Source organism: Scylla paramamosain, chromosome 2 (genome assembly GCF_035594125.1).
Source record: "Scylla paramamosain isolate STU-SP2022 chromosome 2, ASM3559412v1, whole genome shotgun sequence".
Lineage (NCBI taxonomy): Eukaryota > Metazoa > Arthropoda > Malacostraca > Decapoda > Portunidae > Scylla > Scylla paramamosain.
Window position 1 is genome coordinate 32,121,817 of NC_087152.1, and position 24,000 is coordinate 32,145,816.

The following is a 24,000-nucleotide window of genomic DNA, read 5'->3' on the forward strand; positions in this document are numbered from 1 at the left end:
TGAGAATTCTAGAGAAAAAAAAAACATATAAAAACATAAAATCGCTAGTATACACACACACACACACACACACACACCACACACACACACACACACACACACACACACACACACACACACACACACACACACAAACACACACATTAATTCCACCAAAATCACCGTACACTGAAAAACCTCATCAATTAACGTCCCTAAGCGTATTTCTTCTCAAAGGTATAAAATTAAAATTCAGAAAACTGAGAGGGAAATCGGAAAAAGTAGCATCACTGAACAAAAACAAAAAGGAAGAATTAAAACACGTCTCTCGAAAAACACAAACGTAAGAAAACAAAATAGTAAAAAGAGGAGACCTAAATCTTTTTTTCAGCCGTTCCTCCCTCAGGAAACAGAATAAAACAAAACGTTCTTAACCCTAGAGAGAGAGAGAGAGAGAGGAGAGAGAGAGAGAGAGAGAGAGAGAGAGAGAGAGAGAGAGAGAGAGAGAGAGAGAGAGAGAGAGAGTAAACATACACATATATATACAAACACATGTAAATCACATACACCAATCATCGAACACCCACACGAGCAATGCAAATTCAATTTAACAAACATAAACAGATAGAAAGTCAACAAGCAAAAGTGAAAGATATGTATTAATAAAAAATAAACACAGACACAGACAGACAGACAGACAGACAAACAAACAAACAAACAAACAAACAAACAAACAAACAAACAAACAGACAGACAGACAGACAGACAGACAGACAGACAGATACACACACACACACACACACACACACACACACACACACACACACACACACACACTGCAACTACATTTTTACTTCTTTTCATATTCCTTCTTTCCTGTCCATCTTTTTCCCATTCATCTACTATTTATTTTTACATTTGCTATTCATTACCATTACTATCATTATTAATACATATTATTGAATCTTGTTTATACACTTCTATTTCTCTATTCATTTATCTTATCTTCATTACTTCATTTCTATCATATTTCTTTTTAGTGCTTCTAATATTACCCAATTTGTTTGCCGGCTCCTCTCTCTCTCTCTCTCTCTCTCTCTCCTCTCTCTCTCTCTCTCTCTCTCTCTCTCTCTCTCTCTCTCTCTCTCTCTCTCTCTCTTATCACCACTCCTCACTGGCACAGGCAAGACCCGGGCATTACTTGGTCTTAATTGCGCACGTCAGGAGGAGGAGGAGGAGGAGGAGGAGGAGGAGGAGGAGGAGGAGGAGGAGGAGGAGGGAGGAGGAGGAGGAGGAGGAGGAGGAGGAGGAGAAGAAGAAGAAGAAGAAGAAGGAGAAGGATAAGGAGAAGGAAAAGGAAAAGGAAAAGGAGAAGGAGGAGGAGGAGGAGAAGGAGAAGGAGAAGGAGGAGGAGGAGGAATACAAAGGAAAGTCAAACAGCAACAGACCTTTTAGTTCTTGGAAGGCTGTTTGATAACTACTTCTAACTAGCTGCGGGAAACAGAGACAGGACAGTACAGCAGAAGGCTCCTCCCCATCCACCACTCCCTGCAGATTGGTCTGGCATGGAAATAGCTGGGAAAAGTACCATGCAGTATGGAAAAACTGACATGGAATTTTCATAGGAGAGGATAGAAGGAAGCCTATTAATTCATTGGCAAATTTAAGGACTTCAGTGCAATGTTTGATGGGTTTAAGATTTGTTGACACTAAAACTCTCAGATCTTTTCGGCATCCACACATTTGATGAGGGCAATACCCATTTTATAATATCCTATATACTATTTCAATATGTAATACGTAGCATTTATCAAAATTAAAGTTCATAAACTACTTTTCATACCGTTAAATGAATGTCTATGTCATTTTGGAAAATTTGACGTTGGTTTGGTGAGTCAGCCTTGTTAGCAATCTTCGTTATCATCTGCGAGTTTTGACAGTTTACTTACGATCCCTTTGTCTATGCCAGTGATATATATTATGAAGAGCATCGGTCCTAAGACTGAACCTTGAGGAGCGCCACTATTTACAGTCATAGATTTTGAAGAATTACCGTTAATTTTGCAGTCTGTCAACCAGTCGTCTATCCACGCGGCGAGGTCATCTGATATACCATGAGCTTTTAGTTAATGAAGGAAGTGCTTATGAGGAACTTTATCATACGCTTTTTGAAAATCAAAGTAAACTACATCTCCTGGCCTGGTATTATCACACACAGTATACACGCCGTGAAAAAAGTCCAGTAAATTCGTTAAACATGAACGTTTATTTCTAAATCCATGTTGAGTGTCCTTTATGATACGGTTACATCCCAGGAATTGTACTGTTTTATCCCGTATCATTGATTCCATCAGTTTACCCACTGTAGATATGAGGCTTATGGGACGGTAATTATGAGGTTCAGATTTATCAACTTTTTTTAAAGATAAGTGTAACATTAGCTTATTTCCATTCGTCTGGGACTTGCTGACTGTTTCATGATTTGTTGAATAATATGATACAGGCTTTGCAACTTCGTTTTTAGCCTCCTTCAATATTCGTGGGGAAATTTTATCCGGTCCTGGTGTTTTGTTTATTTTAATTTTATTAATTACATTTAAAAAAAAATTTTCCTGAAAAGTACACATGCTAAAAAATGTGTTGTTATTTAGGGTTTGAATGTGGGGTAGATATTCAGAATTTTTCTTTAGTGAATATTGATGCAAAGTAGTCGTCTAGATTCTCAGCCATTTGGATGTAATTGTCAGTGTGTTTGCCATTTTCAAGACAAGAAACCCAATTGTAGAGGTTATTTTATTTATTTATTTATTATTTATTTATTTTTTTTCCTAATGTAGCTGAGGAATTCTTTGGGATTTGTTTTACATGAATTAGAAATGTGTTCCAAGTTTTTCTTATTGTCTCATAAGTTTTTTTTATATAATGACACCGCAATCAATCACGTTCTGCTTTACCATCGTTATTTTTAGTCTGTTTGTATGATTACATTCCAGTCACATTTCGTCAGAATGTTTCTTGATTAGTTAAAATTTGCCCTTGAATAGTCGGGTACCTTTTGTCTGCTTTCATTTACTATAAATTTATTTATATCCATACTGAACGCAATCACCCGGTGGTCACTGGTACTGAATACTGGTCCGACTTCTAAATTATTAATGATGTTCTTTTTTTTTTCATTTGTTGTTAATACAAGATCTAGAATATTTTTACCTCTTGTTGGATGCATTACAAGTTGGTGTAGGATACTTTCCAGTAGGTTACTATACAAGTCGTAACGCAAATGTGAATCTAAAGGATCGCCCCATGTGTGGACTGGTAAGTTAAAGTCTCCCACAATAATTGACTCATTTCGGTTAAAATTTCTGCAATTTGCTCATAAAATTGGTTATCAACAGTATGCGTCTGACTTGGCGGTCGGTAAATAATGCCACTTACAATTTTGTGATTTTAAGTTGAGTCGATTGTAAGAGGCATTTATGTTATCTATTTTTGCTGTTAACTTTTTGATAGGGTGGAGACTAGACAACGTGGAGGAGCACCCCACCTCCTTCTCTGCACTGTCTTTTGCACTTGAACAGAGTGTGTCCTGGAAGTGCAAATTCAGCTAAGAAATCTCTACTTGATGTAGTAATACAGGATTCCGTCACACCTATGACATCGTGTTCCTCCATGTAAACGATCTCTTCTAAATCCTGAAGTCTATTTCTCAAACTGCGCAAATTGACATAACAAAACCTGAGACTCACGAACAGATGGGACACTTTCATTATTAATTACTGCATTGGATGGATGTTCCTGTCGACTCGCACTTGTTGATATGTAGTCTTTCACCGCATCGTGAAAGAAGCGTGCAAGTCTCGCTGACTCTGCAGATTCAAGCGTAATTCATCCTAGCTGAACAGAGTTTTCTGGTCATAGAAGTTGTTCCAGAGATTTATAAACTTAACACTTTCGTCTCTGGACTGATTGATGAGTCTCGAATTCGTGCTGAACGCCTTATCATAAAATGTTTTGACTGTGTCAATTCAGGGAAGGATACCGTAAATTATAATATTTTTAGATTCTGATTTATATTTCTGGATCATCTTTCGGTACTTTTGGAGAAGAGCCTCTGACTTGTCTTCTGCAAGTCATTTGTTCCCACGTGGATGACGAACAGGGTATTTTGTCTCGCGTCTTTTGTAACCTCACTGAAAGCATCAATTATGTCGTCCAGGGTCACTCTGGGGAAACAGTGCCTCTTACGACGACCTGGGGCACGATAACAAAACTTGCTCAAGTTGTGCGCGGACAATCCAGTCACCGATAATCCTCATGTCCTCATTTTCATCATTTAATTCGCACAGAATATCAAAGCGATGGAATATTGTAAGAGTAAGTTGACGCTTAATTCCACGTGCGACGCCTTTCCTGACAGGAATAAAGAAATCAGTGGACACAGAGGAGGAGGAGGAGGAGGAGGAGGAATACAAAGGAAAGCCAAACAGCAACAGACCTTTTGGTCCTTGCAAGGCTGTTAGGTAACTACTCCCAACTAGCTACAGGGAAGAGAGACAGGACAGCATAGCAGAAGGCTCCTCCCCACCCACCACTCCCTCCAGCTTGCGCTGGTATAGAAATAGTTGGGATAAGTACCATGCAGTATGGAAAAACTGACATGGAATTTTCATAAGAAAGGATAAAAGGAAGTTATACTGTTCACCCTAAGGTGACTCTATACGCCTATTTGAAAATTAACATAAATTATAATAAAAAAAAACTGGTGTCTGTAAAATAAGATTTTAGTGAATTTAGTAATTATTCGGACAAGAAGAGAGCCTGTTGGGGATTAGCTTTTGAATATTTGCCTATTTTATTTTTTAATGATTCAATAGAATTGCTGTTTACAGTTTCTGCATAAGTTTATTCCATATATTTACTGTGCGATTTAAGAAAAAATGTTTGTCCTCGAGGGATTTAAAACATTTCGGTATAACCTTGAATCCTTTATTTCTTGTGAGGTTAGAATGATCAATGGTAAAATATTTATGTGCATCAAGGTTACTATATCCTTTAGAATCTTTTAACACTTTAATTAGGTCTCCTCTTATCCTGCGCTTTGTTAAACTAAATGGGTTTAGTTCTTCCAGTCGTTCCTCATACAGCTTATTACGCAATCTTGGAATCGTCTTAGTGACTCTACGCTGTATCTTTTCTAGTTTTCCAATGTCTTCTTTATAATATGGTGACCAGAACTGTACACAGTATTCTAGATGAGGGTGCACCAGTGAGTTATATAAGGCAAGTATAACCCCTTTTCTGATTTAAATTCAAAGGTTATTCCAATGAACCCTACTAATTTATTTGCTGTCTTTACTGTTTCTGTGCAGTGTTGACTCGGCTTTAGGTCTTTTGACACAACGACACCAAGATCTTTTTCTTTTTCAACGCTTGACAGTGGCATGTTATTCATTACATATCCCGCCTGAACATTGTTGCTTCCGATATGTAGAATTTTACACTTTTCTATATTGAGTCTCATCTGCCATTTTTCTCCCCAGCTTGTTAGTTTATTGAGGTCACACTGTAGTTTGTGCCATTGTGACACTGACGTTACTCTACTTGTTATTTTGGTGTCGTCTGCAAATTTACTTATTTTGCAATTTATCCCTTCATCAGTATCATTAATATATATAATAAAAAGTACTGGTCCTAATACAGAACCTTGAGGAACGCCGCTATTTACCTTATGCCAATCTGACTCTTCCATTTATTACAACAAGCTGTTTTCTGTCAGAGAGCCAGTCTCTCAGCCATTTCAGGGTGTTTTCCAGTCGTGAGCTTTTACTTTACTGATAAGTCTCTTATGGGGAACAGTGTCGAAAGCTTTCTGGAAATCAAGGTAGATAATATCAACAGCTTTTGTCTCGTCATATGAGTTAAATATTTCATAAAAGAAGTCTAGTAAGTTTGTTAAGCAGGAACGTTTGGTTCTGAAACCGTGTTGCGAATCTTTTATGATTTCATTTTCTTCTAAGTATTTAACAATTTCATCTCTGATTACTGTTTCCATCAGCTTGCACACTACTTAAGTCAGACTGATCGCTGTAATTGGCTGAGAGATTTTAAAGATTGGCGTGACATTTGCTAGTTTCCATTCGTGGGGAACTTTACCCGCTAGTAAAGTTTTATTGAATAAAATCGTAAGCGGTTTCACGAGCTCATTTCTTGCTTCTTTAAGAAGCCTGGGTGATATCTTGTCTGGCCTGGGTGTTTTGTTTATTTCTATGCTCTTCGTGACTGAGAGGATTTCATTTTCTGTGATGGTGAAGTCCGGCAGCGTGGTGCCTCGTAACTGAGTCGCGAGGGTCGGCAGGCTGCCCCGAACATCCTCGGTCGTGAAGATTGTTGAAAAATACTTGTTCAGGGTGTTCGCCATGTCTGTTTCGCTTTCTTTTTTTTTCTTTTTTTTTGACATTTTCTGTCATTAGTGGACCAATCGTTGATGTTAAAACCCTTTTAGTTTTTATAAAGCTGCAAAATTCTTTTGGGTTCGTTTTACAAGAGTTCGCGATCTGAGCTTCAACAGATTTTTTGCTGCATTTGATCAGTTTTTTTAGTTTTTCTACGCAATCTGTCGTGCTCTAGTTTATCATTGTTAATGTGTTAATTTGTATTTGTGGTACGCTTTTTTCTTAGCCAGAAGATAGCACCTGATTTCATTATTCCACCATTTCGGTTTGGTGTTCTTTATCTTCCATCTGTTTCGTAACGGTACACACAAATTCGCGGTTTCATTTAACTTTTTAGCGAAAAGAGGAGGAGGAGGAGGAGGAGGAGGAGGAGGAGGAGGAGGAGGAGGAGGAGGAGGAGGAGGAGGAGGAGGAGGAGGTGAGAGAAGGAGATGAGAGAGAAGGCGGAGAAAGAAGGCGAGGGAAAGGAGCATTAGAAAAGGGATCAAACTGGGAATATATGATGAAAAATGGAATTCTGGCTTGTAATATTTCTTCTGCGTATATTGTTCGTGTGGTTACCTCTGATATTTATATTGTGGCTATTTGCGAGGACAATATGGATGGCAAAGGGAATCAAGGGAAGGAGAAGCAGTGAAGTATGAACGAAAAGAGAAGCTTGTGGAAAGTCTGAGAGGAAATCTAAGGAAGGACAAGAAAAAATGAAGGTTAAAGAAAGACAGAAAGTGAAAAGGGGAAATAAAGAAAGGGTAATAAAGAGGAAGGAATAAAAATACAATGGAAAGGGGAAACTAAGGAAAGGAAGGAGAATACATGGAAAGGAGAGGAAAAGGAGGAAGATAAGGCGAATAAGTAAAGGAGGATGGAAGGTAAGGGAAGAAATTGAAAGTTAAAAAAGGAGGGAGGGTAAAAAGAAATAAGTAACAATGGAGAGAGAGAGAGAGAGAGAGAGAGAGAGAGAGAGAGAGAGAGAGAGAGAGAGAGAGAGAGAGAGAGAGAGAGAGAGAGAGAGAGAGAGAGAGAAGACGTTAAAGAATATAACGCAAAAAAACAAGGAAGAAAAAAGGGAAGATAAAATAAACAAAAAAGACAGAAACAGGGATTATAAGATAAAAGAAATATACAGAAAACGGAGGAAAGATGGCACAGGAGGGAAAGCGGAAGATATGAAAACAAAAAAAGAGGGAAAGAAACAAGAGGAAAAGAATTGTAAAGACTGGAAGAAATGGGAGAGCGGTGGAAGACAGAAAGAATAGGAGAGTGGAGGCAGGTAATGTAGAGGTTATAAAGGAGAGGAGGTGTGGAATGGATGGAAAAAATGTATATAAATCAGAATGTGGATTTTGGAGCAATACATTACGCAGCTGATGCCAATTTGATTACCTGGAGAGAGAGAGAGAGAGAGAGAGAGAGAGAGAGAGAGAGAGAGAGAGAGAGAGAGAGAGAGAGAGAGAGAGAGTGGGGTGGGACGGAGGCGAGCGGGGGAGGGGGCTGGGGTGGAGCGGATTAACGTCACATACACACGTAAAAAGGAAATAGCTCGCTCCTACCATCCGCCTCTCTCTCTCTCTCTCTCTCTCTCTCTCTCTCTCTCTCTCTCTCTCTCTCTCTCTCTCTCTCTCTCTCTCAAAAAAGAAAAAAAAAATACAGAACACGTGAAGAAAGGAAGACTAACAACAACAACAACAACAACAACAACAACAACAACAACAATAACAACATTACATACATGAATCCCATTTAGTTTTCATCATACAGATTAATTACAAAAAACATCACAAGTGTGCACACATAAACTGATGATGATGCTGACGATGATGTTGACGATAAAAAAATAAACAACTACAACAACAACAACAACAACAACAACAACAACAACAACAACAAAATAATAATAATAATGATAATGATAATGATAATAATAATAGTAATAATAATAATAATAATAATAATAATAATAATAATAATAATAATAATAATAATAATAATAATAATAATAATAATAATAATATTAATAAAATGAAAAGAAAAGATGATGACAATGGTGATGACAATGAGAAAAACCAGAAGGAACGGGAAAAGGCGGAGACAAGCGTGAAATTTGAGCAAGGAAAGAAAAAAAAATAGGAAATCAGAAGAAGAAGAAGAAGAAGAAGAAGAAGAAGAAGAAGAAGAAGAAGAAGAAGAAGGATCAGTGAAGCGATCAACATCAGAAAAATTCATTTACATTTCCAGACTGGCAATAACTCTAGATCCTTCAGATGCGTGTGTGTGTGTGTGTGTGTGTGTGTGTGTGTGTGTGTGTGTGTGTGTGTAGACCAGGTTGACATGGAGACACACACACACACACACACACACACACACACACACACCACTATCAGCATCACGACCACTCATCGCCAAATCATCACAACTCATAACAAACAACACCCCATGAGGACCACATATCTACAATAAGACATTACAATCGACATTCTTAAACCCATCAATACCACCACCACCACCACCACCACCATCACCGCCGCCACCGCCGCCGCCGCCGCCGCTATCGCCGCCACAGCCCTGCCAGGACGGGCGCCAAGGGGTGGTACTTTGGGATAAGGTCAAAATTATCATTCTTTGGCGTCCGGCTCGGCACGTGGCAAAGCTCCTGCTGCTGCTGCTGTGACAAGTACGAGAGTGGCGACGAAGAGGACAAGAACAACGGCAACACAACATAAAAAATAAATAAAACGAAATAACAAAAAAAAGAAGAAATATTAAGAAGACAAGGGAGAACAAGAACAGGAAGTAAGAGAACAATTCGTACAACAAAGACAATACGAAATAGCGAAGAAAAACGAAAAAAAAAATGAAAACGTGAAGAATAAAAGATAAAAACAATAGCTTTTAAAAGAGCAACAAAAACAACAATTATAGTATTCATAGTAACAACAACAACAATACTAATACCAACACTCTAGAAAAATAGCAATACTACTACCACATAATAATATTAATAACAATAATATTACCATAACCACGTATTCTCAACCTGGCACACCACCACCACCACCACCACCACCACCACTCCTTCCCTAATTGAGTCTAGAGTTTCGTCATATAATTATTAACTTTTCTCAGCCCATACATTTTTTTTCTTCTCCCTTCCTTGTATAAGTACATTTTTTTTTCTTCTGCACTCATGAAAGAACCTTAATGAGGAAAAAACATGCACAAAATGTAGTACTGCGACAACTTCCCGGAGTTTGTGAGACGTAGGAGAGCAAGTACAGCATTTAGAAAGCCAGAGTACGATAATTTTCTTTACGATACTTCTTTCTTCTCTGCCTCTCTTCAGCTCGTCCACATGCGGTAATGTAAAATAATAATAATGCTGCTGTTACTACTACTACTACTATTACTACTACTACTACTACTACTACTAATAATAATAATAATAATAATAATAATAATAATAAAATGACTAATCTAGAATATAAGCACACTCCCCTCACTTTCTCTCTTCCTCTCCTTCAATGTTCTCCTTTCTTTCCTTCCTCTCCTCCTTTCTCCTGCTTTCTTTTTTTTTTCTTTCTCCTCCTAATCCTCATCCTCATCTTAATCCTCCTCTCCCGTTACTCTGTTTTTTCGTCCTTGCTTAAATTTTCCTTTACACCCTACCCCCCCTCTCTCTCTCTCTCTCTCTCTCTCTCTCTCTCTCTCTCTCTCTCTCTCTCTCTCTCTCTCTCTCTCTCTCTCTCGCCTTACTTAATTTCTTTCCTATCTTTCAGTCCCCTTATTTAATCATCACCACGACTGTCTTGTTATCCTCTTTCTCCTCCTCCTCGTCACCCTCCTTGAAATTATGTAGACAATATAGTGAGAACAAAACATTATTACATACAGAAAAGTCTTGGTCCTTATAAGGCTCTGTACGTCTTGGAGAAGGAACACAAAGGAACACAAGAACAAACCGACCTCTTGGTACTTGAAGGACTGTTTGTGAACACTGTAATATTATGTGACAGTGAAAGAGACAGGATGGCATAAACAAAGGCTCATTCCCTTACATCTCTCCCTAGCATGAAAAGAAGAAATTCCATGCAGTGTGGAGAAGCTGCATGCAAATTTTATAAGAAAGAAATATCACTATTTATAAAAATCTCTATTACTCTTGCTATTTGTATCCAGTGCCTGGCTATCAACAAACACAGGAAAAGTGACATTTTACGGGTGTATTCCAAAGATATCATGGCATCTTGCTGTGGCAACGGATAGGATCTTGTTATGGATTGTACTTGTAAACATTGTCCATTTTTTTTAACAGCTGTGGTGTATATGTAGCCCTGAAGTGAAATTTTCCAAAGGTTTCTAATTACTCAAAGGTTCCTAATGGTGTCTGCCTTTATTTGACGAGGAGGAGGAGGAGGAGGAGGAGGAATACAAAAGAATACAAAGGAAGTCCAAACAGCAGCAGACCCTGAGGTCCTTACAAGGCTGTTTGGGGAAACTATTCTACTCTCACTATTAGTGAGGGAGGGACAGGATAGCAACAGGGGAAGGCTCCTCCCCACCCCCGACTGCTTCCAGCCGAAGCTGGCCGGAAAAGGGGAAATATACTAAGTCGTATAGAAAACAACGTGGAATTTGAGAGAAAAGTAAGAGATGAGGTCTACTTCTACTACATACAATCTACATACAATCTTAACACTTACGTCACCTGCTGAGGCGCTTCTTTAAAAATTTTATTCACTGAGGTACATTTAACTAGATGACTATAGTGATTGATGAGTTGCTCTGCAAGGACTCGATTCCTTTTACCATTATTATGACGGGGTCAGCAGTAAGTCGCCGAGGAACAAACCATCACAAAGATCTCTTTAGTCTTTAGTCTTTGTTACATAACAATTGCTTTCCTTCCTTAGTAAAATATACACCCATCAGATGACAGATAGTACAGAGTGAACGTGTTCGTTATTCAGACATGAACAATGATATCCAGGGTTGTCATTGTTTCTAGATACTCGTCAAGACGTTTTAAATGAATCAACAGTACCTGAGTTCATGACGCTTGATGGAACACAATTCCAGATATTTATAACACGATTGAAGAAGAAATATTTGGCTTCATTTGTTTAAAATCGCTTACCTATTACTTTGAAGCCATTGTTTCTTGTAATATTAGATTGGCTGAGTGTTAGGAAGAGTTCAGGTCTCATATTTGTGAAATCCTTAAAAATTTTGTAAAGCAAAATCAGATCCCCTCTTAGTCTCCGTTTGGATAGGGAGAATATATTTAGTTCTTTAAGACGTTACTCGTAGCGTTTATTTGGAAGCCTTGGTATCATATTTGTTACTCAATGTTGTATTTTTCTAATTTTTCAATATCCTTTTATGGTGACCAAAACTGTATGTTGTGTTCAAGATGAGGACGTACGAGTGAGCTGTACAAGGCCAAAATTATTTTTCTCTGATTTGAAGATGAAAGATCTTCCTATGAAGCCTATTAATTTATTGGCAGTTTTAATGACTTCAGTGCAATGTTTGCTGGGTTTAATATCTGTTGACACTAAAACTCCCAAATCTTCTTACTATCCACACTTTTGATGAGGTGTTACCCATTTCATAATTATCCTGCGGATTACTATTTCCAATGTGTAATACGTGGCATTTATCAAAATTAAAGTTCAATGAGAGTGTCTATGTCTTTTTGCAGAATTTGACGTTGGTTTGGTGAGTCAGCCTTGTTAGCAATTCTACTATCATCTGCGAATTTTGACAGTTTACTTATGATCCCTTCATCTATGTCATTGAAATTATATATATATATATATATATATATAATATATATATATATATATATATATATATATATATATATATATATATATATATATATATATGAAAAGCATCAGTCCTAAGACTGATCCTTGAGGAATGCCGAACGATCAATATTTAGTGTTTGAATGTGGGGTAGATATTCAGAATTTTTTTTCTTAAGTGAATATTGATGCAAAGTAGTCGTTTAGATTCTCAGCCATTTGGATTTCATTGTTGGTGTGTTTGCCATTTCTCAAGACAAGGGGCCCAATTGTAGAGGTTATTACTTTTTTGTTTCTAATGTAGCTGAGGAATTCCTTGGGATTTGTTTTACATGAATTACCAATGCGAAACTCAAAGTTTTTCTTATTGTCTATTATAAGATTTTTACAATGACGCCGCAATCAATCAATTTCTGCTTTTACCATCGTTATTTTTGGTCTATTTGTATTTATGATACGCGCGTTTTTTTTGGTTAAGAAGCTGTTTTTGATGCCCGCGTTCAACCATTTTGGTTTAATGTTAACGATTTTTCACCTATTTTTCAGTGGAATAGATTTTACAAGAGCTTTGTTAAGGTTTGAAGTGAATGTCTTCCCCGCTACGTTAATATCAGTACTCTCTAAGATTACATTCCAGTCACATTTCGTCAGAATGTTTCTTGATTAGTTAAAATTTGCCCTTGAATAGTCGGGTACCTTTTCTCTGCTTTCATTTACTGTAAATTTATTTATATCCATACTGAACGCAATCACCCGGTGGTCACTGGTGCTGAATACTGGTCCGACTTCTAAATTATTAATGATATTTTCATTTGTCGTTAATACAAGATCTAGAATATTTTTACCTCTTGTTGGATGCATTACAAGTTGGTGTAGACTACTTTCCAGTAGGTTACTATACAAGTCGTAACGCGAATGTGAATCTAAAGGATCGCCCCATCTGTGGACTGGTAAGTTAAAGTTTCCCACAATAATTGACACATTTCGGGTACAAATTTCAGCAATTTGCTCATAAAATTGGTTATCTATAGAGTGAATCTGGTCTTGGCGGTCGGTAAATAATGCCACTTACAATTTTGTGATTTTAAGTCGAGTCGATTGTAAGAGACATTTATGTTGTCTATTTTTGCTGTTAACTTTTTGATAGGGTGGAGACTAGACAACGTGGAGGAGCACCCCGCCACCTTATCTTCACTGTCTTTTGCACTTGTCCTGGAAGTGCAAATTCAGCTAAGAAATCTCTACTTGATGTATTAATGCAGGATTCCGTCACACCTATGACATCGTGTTCCTCCATGTAAACGATCTCTTCTAAATCCTGAAGTCTATTTCTCAAACTGCACGCATTGACATAGCAAAACTTGAGACTCGCGAACAGATGGGACACTTTCATCATTAATTACTGTGTTGTCTTTGCATGTTCCTGTCGACTCGCTCTCCTAGATATGTAGTCTGTCACCGCATCGTGAATGAAGCGTGCAAGTCTTCCTGAATTCAAGCGTAATCATCCTTTCTGAACAGAGTTTTCTGGTCATAGAAGTTGTTCCAGAGATTTATAAACTGAACACCTTCCTCTCAGCATTGATTGATGAGCCTCGAATTCGTGCTGAACGCCTTATCATAAAATATTTTGACCGTGTCAATTCTCGGAAGGATACCGGAAATTATATTTTTAGATTTTGATTTATATTTTCCGATTCATCTCACGATACTTTTGGAGAAGAGCCTCTGACTTGTCTTTTGCAAGTCGTTTGTTCCCACGTGGATGATGAACAGGGTATTTTTGTCTCGAGTCTTTTGTAACCTCACTGAAAGTGCCAGTTATGTCGTCCAGGGTCCCTCCAGGGAAACAGTGCCTCTTACGACGACCTGGGGCACGAGAACAAAACTTTTTCAAGTTGTGCGCGGACAATCCAGTCACCGATAATCCTCGTGTCCTCACTTTCATCATTTAATTCGCACAGAATATCAAAGCGATGGAAAATTGTAAGAAGTTAACGCTTAATTCCACGTGCGACGCCTTTCCTGACAGGAATAAAGAAATCAGTGGACACAGAGGAGGAGGAGGAGGAGGAGGAGGAGAGAGAGAAGCGGGAATAGAGTGAAAAGGTGGGGGGGAAGAAAGGGGAGAAGGGGGGGAGGGTGAGGAGGTGTAAGCGGACGAGGAAGCCGAGTCTGGTATATTTTCTGAGATAAAAGTCAGAAGCGCCAGAACGTTGTTTTCGAGTTTCTCTATATGAGCCTTCATTACGCAGAGGAGGAGGAGGAGGAGGGAGGAGGAGGAGGAGAATGGAGATAAGAAAAGATTATAAAAAGTAAAAAAAAAAAAAATGAAAATGAAATTGAAAAGTTGCTTGTTAAGTTGCTTCATTTGACTTAAGAACATTGGTTTGCTATTATTACTCTTAGCATGACTGGAAAAAATTAGTACAGCAGAAAGGAGGAGGAGGACGAGGAGGAATACAAAGGAATACAAAGGAAAGCCAAACAGCAAACAGACCTTTTGGTCCTTGGAAAAGGAGGAGGAGGAGGAGGAGGAGGAGGAGGAATACAAAGGAATACAAAGGAAAGCCAAACAGCAACAGACCTTTTGGTCCTTGCAAGGCTGTTTGGTAACTACTTCTAACTAGCTACAGTGAAGAGAGACAGGACAGCATAGCAGAAGGCTCCTCCCCACCCACCACTCCCTCCAGCTTGCGCTGGCATGGAAATAGTTGGGAAAAGTACCATGCAGTATGGAAAAACTGACATGGAAATTTTCATAGGAAAGGATGAAAGGAAGTTCTACTATTCACCCTACGGTGAACTCTATACGCCTATCTGAAAGTTAATACAAGTTATATTAAAACTGTTGAATAAGAGTTTAAATAGTGAATTTAGTAATTATTCGGACAAGAAGAGAGCTTGTTGGGGATTTGCTTTTAAATATTTGTCTATTTTATTTTTGAATGATTCAATAGTATTGCTGTTTACAATTTCGGCAGGAAGTTTATTCCATATATTTACTATACGATTAAAGAAGAAATGTTTGGCCTCGTGGGATTTAAAACGTTTGGGTATAATCTTGAATCCATTATTTCTTGTTAGGTTAAAATGATCAATGGTAAACTAATTATGTGCATCAATGTTACTATATCCTTTGAAAATTTTGAACACTTCAATTAGGTCTCCTCTTATCCTGCGCTTTGTTAAACTAAATAGGTTTAGTTCTTCCAGTCGTTCCTCATACGGCTTATTGCGCAATCTTGGAATCATCTTTGTGACTCTGCGCTGTATCTTTTCTAGTTTTTCAATGTCTTTTTTGTAGTATGGTGACCAGAACTGTACACAGTATTCTAGATGAGGGCGCACCAGTGAGTTATATAAGGCAAGTATAACCTTTTCTGATTTAAATTCAAAGGTTCTTCCAATGAACCCTACTAATTTATTTGCCGTCTTTACTGTTTCTGTGCAGTGTTGACTCGGCTTTAGGTCGTTTGACACAACGACACCAAGATCTTTTTCTTTATCAGCACTTGACAGTGGCATGTTATTCATTACATATCTCGCCTGAACATTGTTGCTTCCGATATGTAGAATTTTGCACTTTTCTATATTGAATCTCATCTGCCATTTTTCTGCCCAGCTTGTTAGTTTATTGAGGTCACACTGCAGTTCCTGCCATTGTGACACAGACGTAACTCTACTTGTTATTTTGGTGTCGTCTGCAAATTTACTTATTTTGCAGTTTATCCCTTCATCAATATCATTTATGTACATTATGAAGAGTACTGGTCCTAATACAGAGCCTTGAGGAACGCCGCTATTTACCTTATGCCACTCTGACTCTTTTCCATTTATTACAACACGCTGTTTTCTGTCAGAGAGCCAGTCTCTCAGCCATTTCAGGGTGTTTCCGGCAATGCCGTGAGCTTTTACTTTACTGATGAGTCTCTTATGGGGAACAGTGTCGAAAGCTTTCTGGAAATCAAGGTAGATAATATCAACAGCTTTTGTCTCGTCATACGAGTTAAATACTTCATAAAAGAAGTCTAGTAAGTTTGTTAAGCAGGAGCGCTTGGTTCTGAAACCGTGTTGCGAATCCTTTATGATTTTATTTTCTTCTAAATATTTAACAATTTTATCTCTAATTATTGTTTCCAACAGGAAACAGGAGGAGGAGGAGGAGGAGGAGGAGGAGGAGGAGGAGGAGGAGGAGGAGGAGGAGGAGGAGGAGGAGGAGGAGGAGGAGGAGGAGGAGGAGGAGAACAACAACAACAACAACAACAACAACAACAACAACAACAACAACAAGCAGTGAAATAAATGAGTAACAAATGAAAGGAGAAAACAACTGCCGGCTTAATTAACTGTAACACCCCAACATTAGAGCAAGAGGCACGCGTTACTTACTTTAACGGGCAGGAGGCACGGAAACACCACTGCACCTGCCAAAGAGCGAGAGAGAGAGTACAGCTTATGGGGGCACTTGTCGGAGATGATTCTTGCTTACTGTTGGGGTAAGTTGGGTATATGTGAACATCTTGAGAATACCTTTAGTGGAGTAACTTAAAATAGACTTATGCATGTTTAATAATAATAATAATAATAATAATAATAATAATAATAATAATAATAATAATAATAATAATAATAATAGGAATAGCAACTAGAACCTTAACTACACCATCAACCAAGATAATAACACCACCACCAATACCACTACCACCACCAACAACAACAACAACAACAACAACAACAAACAACAACAACAACTCCGCACACACACACACACACACACACACACACACACACACACACACACACACACACGTACATAATAACACATTTCTTCATTATAACTTTTCAAAACTACCGTAACTACAAACATTATTTATTTACCAACCAATATTTCGTTCTCAGACACTCAGTATTGCTTCACTTCCGCCACAATACAATTTCAGCAAAGAGGAGTGAGGTCCCCTCGCTGACAGCCGCGTCGTATCGTCCGCTGGCTCTTCCCGGCTGTCTTCTTACCGCTGGTCCTCCTCGTCATCTCAAGCTTACTACCTTCAAAGAATCTCGTCGAGTGATCGATGCTGTCAAACTTCTTAAGATTCTTGGAAGTCTTGTGTCATATTTTCGCGTTTTCTTCTCTTGTCTCCTCTGGGAAAAATTGACTGTCGAGTTTTTTACCTTTTATTTTCTCTTTCTTTTCACTCGGAGTGGTTTATTTCTTCACAGTCGCTGACATTATTCTGTCTGATGTGCCCGAGGAGTCTGTTGCAATATTACTCCAGTTTTTAGCTCAGTGGCTTGATACAGCAGATGATAAATCCATCTTGTCTCAGGCCCGGGAGTGTTGGCGGCGCAGTGATCACCTCGCGGCCTGAAGGCACGAGTAGCGTGCTCCATCCTGCCTCGAGGCAACTTTTCAGTGGGAGAGGTAGCGTAGCACTCCCATGTAACGCAAACCAGGGAACTGTTATCTCTATATTACGGCGCCACTACATATTGTTTATGGAGTTAAAGTTGGTTTGACTTTTTTCTGTTTACTGTATTTTGTTTAAAATTTACTTATATTTCACTTATATTTACTTTATTACAAAACCAAAGTTCTTCACAGGATAAAGTTCTTCACCGAGCAACTACACAACACACTCACGCTGTTCTCTCTCTCTCTCTCTCTCTCTCTCTCTCTCTCTCTCTCTCTCTCTCTCTCTCTCTCTCTCTCTCTCTCTCTCTCTCTCTCTCTCTCTCTCTCTCTCTCTCTCTCGTTATGAAGGTAACGCCTAAATGGATTAAGCGCCACAGTCTGACTGCTCAAAATATGAGGTATGTAAATCTCTGAGCTGAAGTTGTGACGTCACTAGCTATCAACTTGAATTTCACTCCACGTGGATGAATGCGTGGTTGGTGTTATCTGTGACCAGTGAGAATGTGTCACTTAAGAAGCTGACCAGTGTTTAAAACAATCTGTTATTTGTAGTAACAGGAAAGATTTATGAAATGTTTAACATCTTACCAACGTTCATGCTGAGATAATTATAACCTTTGAACCGTCCCGATTAAACCTCAATTATTTTCTCCCTTTTACTTATTTCTCTTCTAATCATATATATATATATATATATATATATATATATATATATATATATATATATATATATATATATATATATATATATATATATATATATATATATATATATATATATATATATATATATATATATATATATATATATATATACCACTTTATTCTCGTCATACTGTTTCAGAATATCATAAAAGAAGTCTGAGTTTCGTCAAACAAGAGCGTTTGTTGCGGAAGCCGTGTTGAGTATTTTTAGGTAAGTTGTTTTCTTCTAAGTGATTAACGAGTTTATCTCTTATTAGTGTCTCAAGCATTTAGCATACGACTGAGGTTAAGCTAATTGTCCAGCAATTACATCGTGAAAATTTACTGACTTTTTTGAAAATCGAAGTTACGTTAGCAAGTTTCCATTCATCAGGCATTATACCGGACAGCACGGATTTATTGAACAATACGGTTACTGGTTTAACTAATTCGGATTTCGCTTTTTTAAGATGCAGGGTGAGATTGTGTCAGGCCCGGGTGACTTGCTGACTTTAAGTTTATCGATGCATTTTGACACGTCACTTTCTGTTTTATTGATGCTGCTTAAGACGTCGTTGAGAGAGAGAGAGAGAGAGAGAGAGAGAGAGAGAGAGAGAGAGAGAGAGAGAGAGAGAGAGAGAGAGAGAGAGAGAGAGAGAGAGAGAGAGAGAGAGAGAGAGAGAGAGAGAGAGAGAAATTTGAGTTATGAAACCAAAAAGTATACCTAGTCCTATTGGACAATCTCGTACTTTTCAAATAACAAATACTATTCCAATTCTGTCTACATGAAAAGTAGGCCTATGGGACAACCTAATACACTTAAAAAAGAAAGAAACCTATATGAGTTTCATAAATACCTAGAAGTTTTAAAGATTGGGACTCCCTCGTGCATCTCAAAAGATAAAAAGTAAAAACCACCAATAAGACCAAGACAGGCAGGTGTTAGCAGGCTTACCTTCGCTCAGCTTCTTAAGTCACGTAATCTCTGTGCGGTCACCTGCACAGAGGAGACACCTGAGCTCCCTTCCCTGACAGGTGACCAGCGGGCACAAAGAGGAAAGAGAGGGAAACAAAAAACAAAAAATAGGAAAAGAGGAGAGTTTGAAGCAGAAAAGATAAGGAGCAGGAGGAATAAACAGCAGTACAGAGAAGGAACATTATCAGATAGCAAGAGTCGTATTGATTTGCAATGAGAGTATCTGCTGAAAAAAAATACACCAGGTAAACTACGAGTGGAAAAAAGTCAATATAACAGAACAAAGCTCCTTCCCACCCACCCGCCCCTCCAACATCATCCCAGTACAGGAAAAAAGAAACAAAAAATAGAAGAAAAAAGAGGGACGTGGAAACTCTACGGCAATGAAAAACATGAAAATATCCAAGTACTTGCTATTAGTCCTGGTTCCATGCTACAGGAGGATAACTTTAGTGATAAGGATCATTTGCTGCCACTACACTTCTCATCAGAAAGACAGACAAGCCACGCTGATGGCATCTAATTGCGTAGAATTACAAAGAAACAGACCAGACAGACTCTTGCCTAAGTGAAAGGTGCTTGTATGCGTCCTCTCCTTAACTAAGACCACGGACTATCTTTACTTCCTTCGATGATTAGGAGGAGGAGGAGGAGGAGGAGGAGGAGGAGGAGGAGGAGGAAGAGGAAGAGGAAGAGGAAGAGGAGGAGGAGGAGGAGGAGGAGGAGGAGGAGGAGGAGGAGGAGGAGGAGGCCGAAGATGGTGCACAACAGTGTTTGAAATGAGGGTAATGGTCAGAAACAAAGAAATCAAGGCACGAAGAAAGTGGGGGGGAGAGAGAGAGAGAGAGAGAGAGAGAGAGAGAGAGAGAGAGAGAGAGAGAGAGAGAGAGAGAGAGAGAGAGAGAGAGAGAGAGAGAGAGAGAGAGAGAGAGAGAGAGAGAGAGAGAGAGAGAGAGAGAGAGAGAGAGAGAGAGAGAAGGGGAAGTGCTAAAAGAATCTAAAACAGCTTCTATGAAGTTATGTGTTCTGAGTCGTCTCCGCCAGTTTTATTCAACCCCCTCCCCCCACCCCGGAGCTGCTAACTCTGTACAGAGTTAACTTATCCGTCCATGTACGGAGTATACTTCACATGTCTGGGGGGTTCCACTCATACCGCTCTTCTAGAAAGGATGGAATCAAAAGCTTTTCGTCTTATGAACTCCTCTCCTCTAACTGTTTCTTCAGTCTCTTTTTCATCGCAGCAATGTTACATCTATAGCTATCTTTTACCGCTATTTTCATGCCAACTTCCCTTCTGATCTTGCTAACCGCATGCCTCCCCTCCTCCCGCGGCCTCGCTGCATACGACTTTCCTCTTTCTCTCACCCCTATTCTGTCCACCTCCCTAATGTAAGAGTTAACCAGTATTCTCAATCATTCATCCCTTTTTTTTTGGTAAACTCTGGAACACCCTGCCTGCCTCTATACTTCCACCTTCTTATGACGAACTCTTTCAGGAGGGAGGTTTCAAGACACTTATCCTGTAATTTCTGATTACCCCTTTCGACTCTGTTTGGGGACCGACACCTCAGTGGGCTTCCTGTTTTAATTATAGTTCTGTTGCCCTTGGATGGTGCCACGTCCGCCCCCCAAAAAATAAATAAATAAATAAAAATAAAAATAAGTGATGGGCGGTTTACAAGAAGCAAAACCAAAACGTCAAAAAACGTCTCCTAATCCTCCTCTTCTCGTTCCTCCTCCTCCTCCTCCTCCTCCTCCTCCTCCTCCTCCTCCTCCTCCTCCTCCTCCTTTCCTGTACCCTGTCCGATCCGGTTATAAAATCCGGAAGTTCACCTGAAGAAGTCAAGAAGTAGAGTAGAAAAGAACCCCCATCCCCCTTCTCTCTCTCTCTCTCTCTCTCTCTCTCTCTCTCTCTCTCTCTCTCTCTCTCTCTCTCTCTCTCTCTCTCTCTCTCTCTCTCGCATCTTTATCCTTCAGTTCCTCCTCTTCCACCAGTTCCCTTCTCCTAATTTTTTTCCTTCATACTCTGTTATATTTCTTTGTTCTTCCATTCTCCGTCAGTCTTCCTTCGTTCTTCTCTCGTTCCTCTTACTTTTTCTTCTTTCTTTCATTTCTCCCTTTTCATTTTCGCGTCTTTATTGTTAATGTTATTTTTTTTTTCTGTTTTATCATTGTTTCCCCAGCATCTTTCTTTTCCTTCTATCTCATCCCTCTTCAGTCATCTTTCTTCTTCCTTCTTTTCTTCCTCCTTCACTGTTCATCTTCCCTTCTTATCGTCCTTTCTCCGTTTTCCTTCTTCCTTCCTTTTTTCCTTCCTTCTTTCTTCGTATCTCTTCCTCATACTCATCCTTCTTCCCTTTTTTTTTCTCCTTGCTTCCTTCCTTCCTTCCTTTGTCTTCAACTGTCTCTTATCGATTCGCCTTCCTTTTATTTCAAGTTCATGTTTTTCTTTTTTTTTTTTTTGTTCTTTTTCATTCCATTTTCTCATTTTAGTGTTTCGTTTACTATCTTTACCTTTCTGTATATTATGATTATTTCTCAACATTTTTTTCTTCTTCTTCCTCCTCCTCCTCCTCCTCCTCCTCCTCCTCCTCCTACTACTACTACTACTACTACTACTACTACTACTTCATTCCCCCTTCCTTTCCTTCATTTCTTCCCCAGTTTCCCCAACTTTTCAAGAATCATTATTTACTTTTCAAGAATGTCTCTTATTTGCTTTTCATTATTTTTTCCTCCTCCTCCTCCTCCTCCTCCTCCTCCTCCTCCTCCTCCTTCTCCTCCTCCTCCTCCTCCTCCTCCTCCTCCTCGCTAGCGTGAAAATGCAATGCCCAAGAGAACAATAAAACAAAAAATACTGCACACAACAAAAGCCAACAAAAATATGTCTAACGAAGAGAAAAATACAAATAAAAATAAAAGGAGAAATGAAAAGAGTATACCACTGAAAATGAAATAAATAAATAAATCGCACAATCAAACTACAATGTAAAAATATTATAAAGAGTGAAAGGAAGAGGAAAATCAATACAAAAACCACACAAAACTAATTAAACTACTGAATTACGACGATAAACTTCGAGAGAGAGAGAGAGAGAGAGAGAGAGAGAGAGAGAGAGAGAGAGAGAGAGAGAGAGAGAGAGAGAGAGAGAGAGAGAGAGCAAACACTCACATCAAACAGAAATACAAAGAGAAAACAAAGACATTTATAAAAAAAAAAATCACTTCTACTTTTCTCTGTGTGTGTGTGTGTGTGTGTGTGTGTGTGTGTGTGTGTGTGTGTGTGTGTGTGTATTAATGTTACCGCTATTATTCTAACTATTACATTCATCAAAATCACTTACAATTATAATTCGTTGATTAAAAGAGAAGAGAGAGAGAGAGAGAGAGAGAGAGAGAGAGAGAGAGAGAGAGAGAGAGAGAGAGAGAGAGAGAGAGAGAGAGAGAGAGAGAGAGAGAGAGAGAGAGAGAGAGAGATGCACGAACAACAACAGTCAATGAATAAAAACAATGGAAAAATAATACCATTCAGATAACAGAGGGCCAGTACAGGACGGAGGGGACAGGGGGAGGGGAAAACAAGTCAAGGAAAACAAGTGAGGGGGAAACAGTGGAGGAAAACAGCGGTGGAAAATAGATGAGAGGAAACATATGGGAGAAACTAAGAGAAGGAAAACTGGTGAGAGGAAAACTTGTAAGAAGTAGTGAGGAAAAACAGGGAAGGGAAAACAGGTAAGGGGAAAACAGGCTGGAGAAAACGAGTGTAGGAAAACAGAAGAGGGAAATAAGAAAGGGGAAAATAGGCGAGGGAAAGGATATAAGGGAAAAAAGCTGAAGGAAAACAAGTGAAGGAAGAAAGATGAGGGGAAATACGAGGGAAGATAGGGAAAACAAGGATGAAAATAAACTAAAAAGGAAAAAAAAAGGGGGGAAAAATTATGAGGCAAAGACTAGAGAGAGAGAGAGAGAGAGAGAGAGAGAGAGAGAGAGAGAGAGAGAGAGAGAGAGAGAGAGAGAGAGAGAGAGAGAGAGAGAGAGAGAGAGAGAGAGAGAGAGAGAGAGAGAGAGAGAAATAAAGCAAGCCAGTGAGAAAATTAACCAAAAAGGAAGATAAGACGAAAAAGAAAAAAAGAAAGGTTAACAAAGACAAAGTAAAACAAAAGAATAAAAATTTAAAAAATGAGAAAAATAAGTTAATATCGAAAACACACACAAAAAAGACGTGAAAAAGAGGAAAAACGAAAAAAAAAGACACGAAAGAGAACGATTAGAGAAAATAGGGGGAACTGAGAGGGCACTTGAGGGGAGATGAGGAACGCAAGACGCCAGAGAAGAGGTGTAGACGGAATAAGGAGACGAAGGAGAGGAGGAGGAGGAGGAGGAGGAGGATGAGGAGGAGGAGGAGGAGGAGGAGAGGAAAAGAGAGATTATAGATGAGAGCAATAGAGAAAGAGGAGAGAGAGAGGGGGGGGAATCCAGATAGAGTAAAAAAAAAAGAAAACGGAGATGAAGGGTGAAAGGATATAGGAAGAGAGGGATAAGGGGAAACGAGGAAGGGGGAGGGGAGGGGAGGGAGAAAGAGGGGAGGAGGGAGGAAGAGGGGAAAGAGAGGACAGGTAGGACGTCAATATTACTTTTCCAGGTATTTCGTGAATGTTTGTGACGACCAGAGGGAGGAGGAGGAGGAGG

At 39.0% G+C, this 24,000-nt stretch overlaps 1 protein-coding gene and 1 long non-coding RNA gene across 10 annotated transcripts in view; one reads left to right on the forward strand and one right to left on the reverse strand.

Annotated features, from left to right (window-relative positions):
• LOC135113582 (uncharacterized) overlaps positions 1–24,000 on the reverse strand; it is a 346,462-nt gene that overhangs the window by 212,159 nt on the left and 110,303 nt on the right. For all 3 annotated transcript variants that reach the window (XR_010274887.1, XR_010274885.1, XR_010274888.1), the window contains one exon: positions 16,628–16,662. This is a non-coding gene — a long non-coding RNA (uncharacterized LOC135113582). The remainder of the gene's footprint in view (positions 1–16,627; positions 16,663–24,000) is intronic.
• LOC135113544 (ras-related protein Rap-1b-like) overlaps positions 1–24,000 on the forward strand; it is a 229,152-nt gene that overhangs the window by 160,739 nt on the left and 44,413 nt on the right. The window lies entirely within an intron of this gene.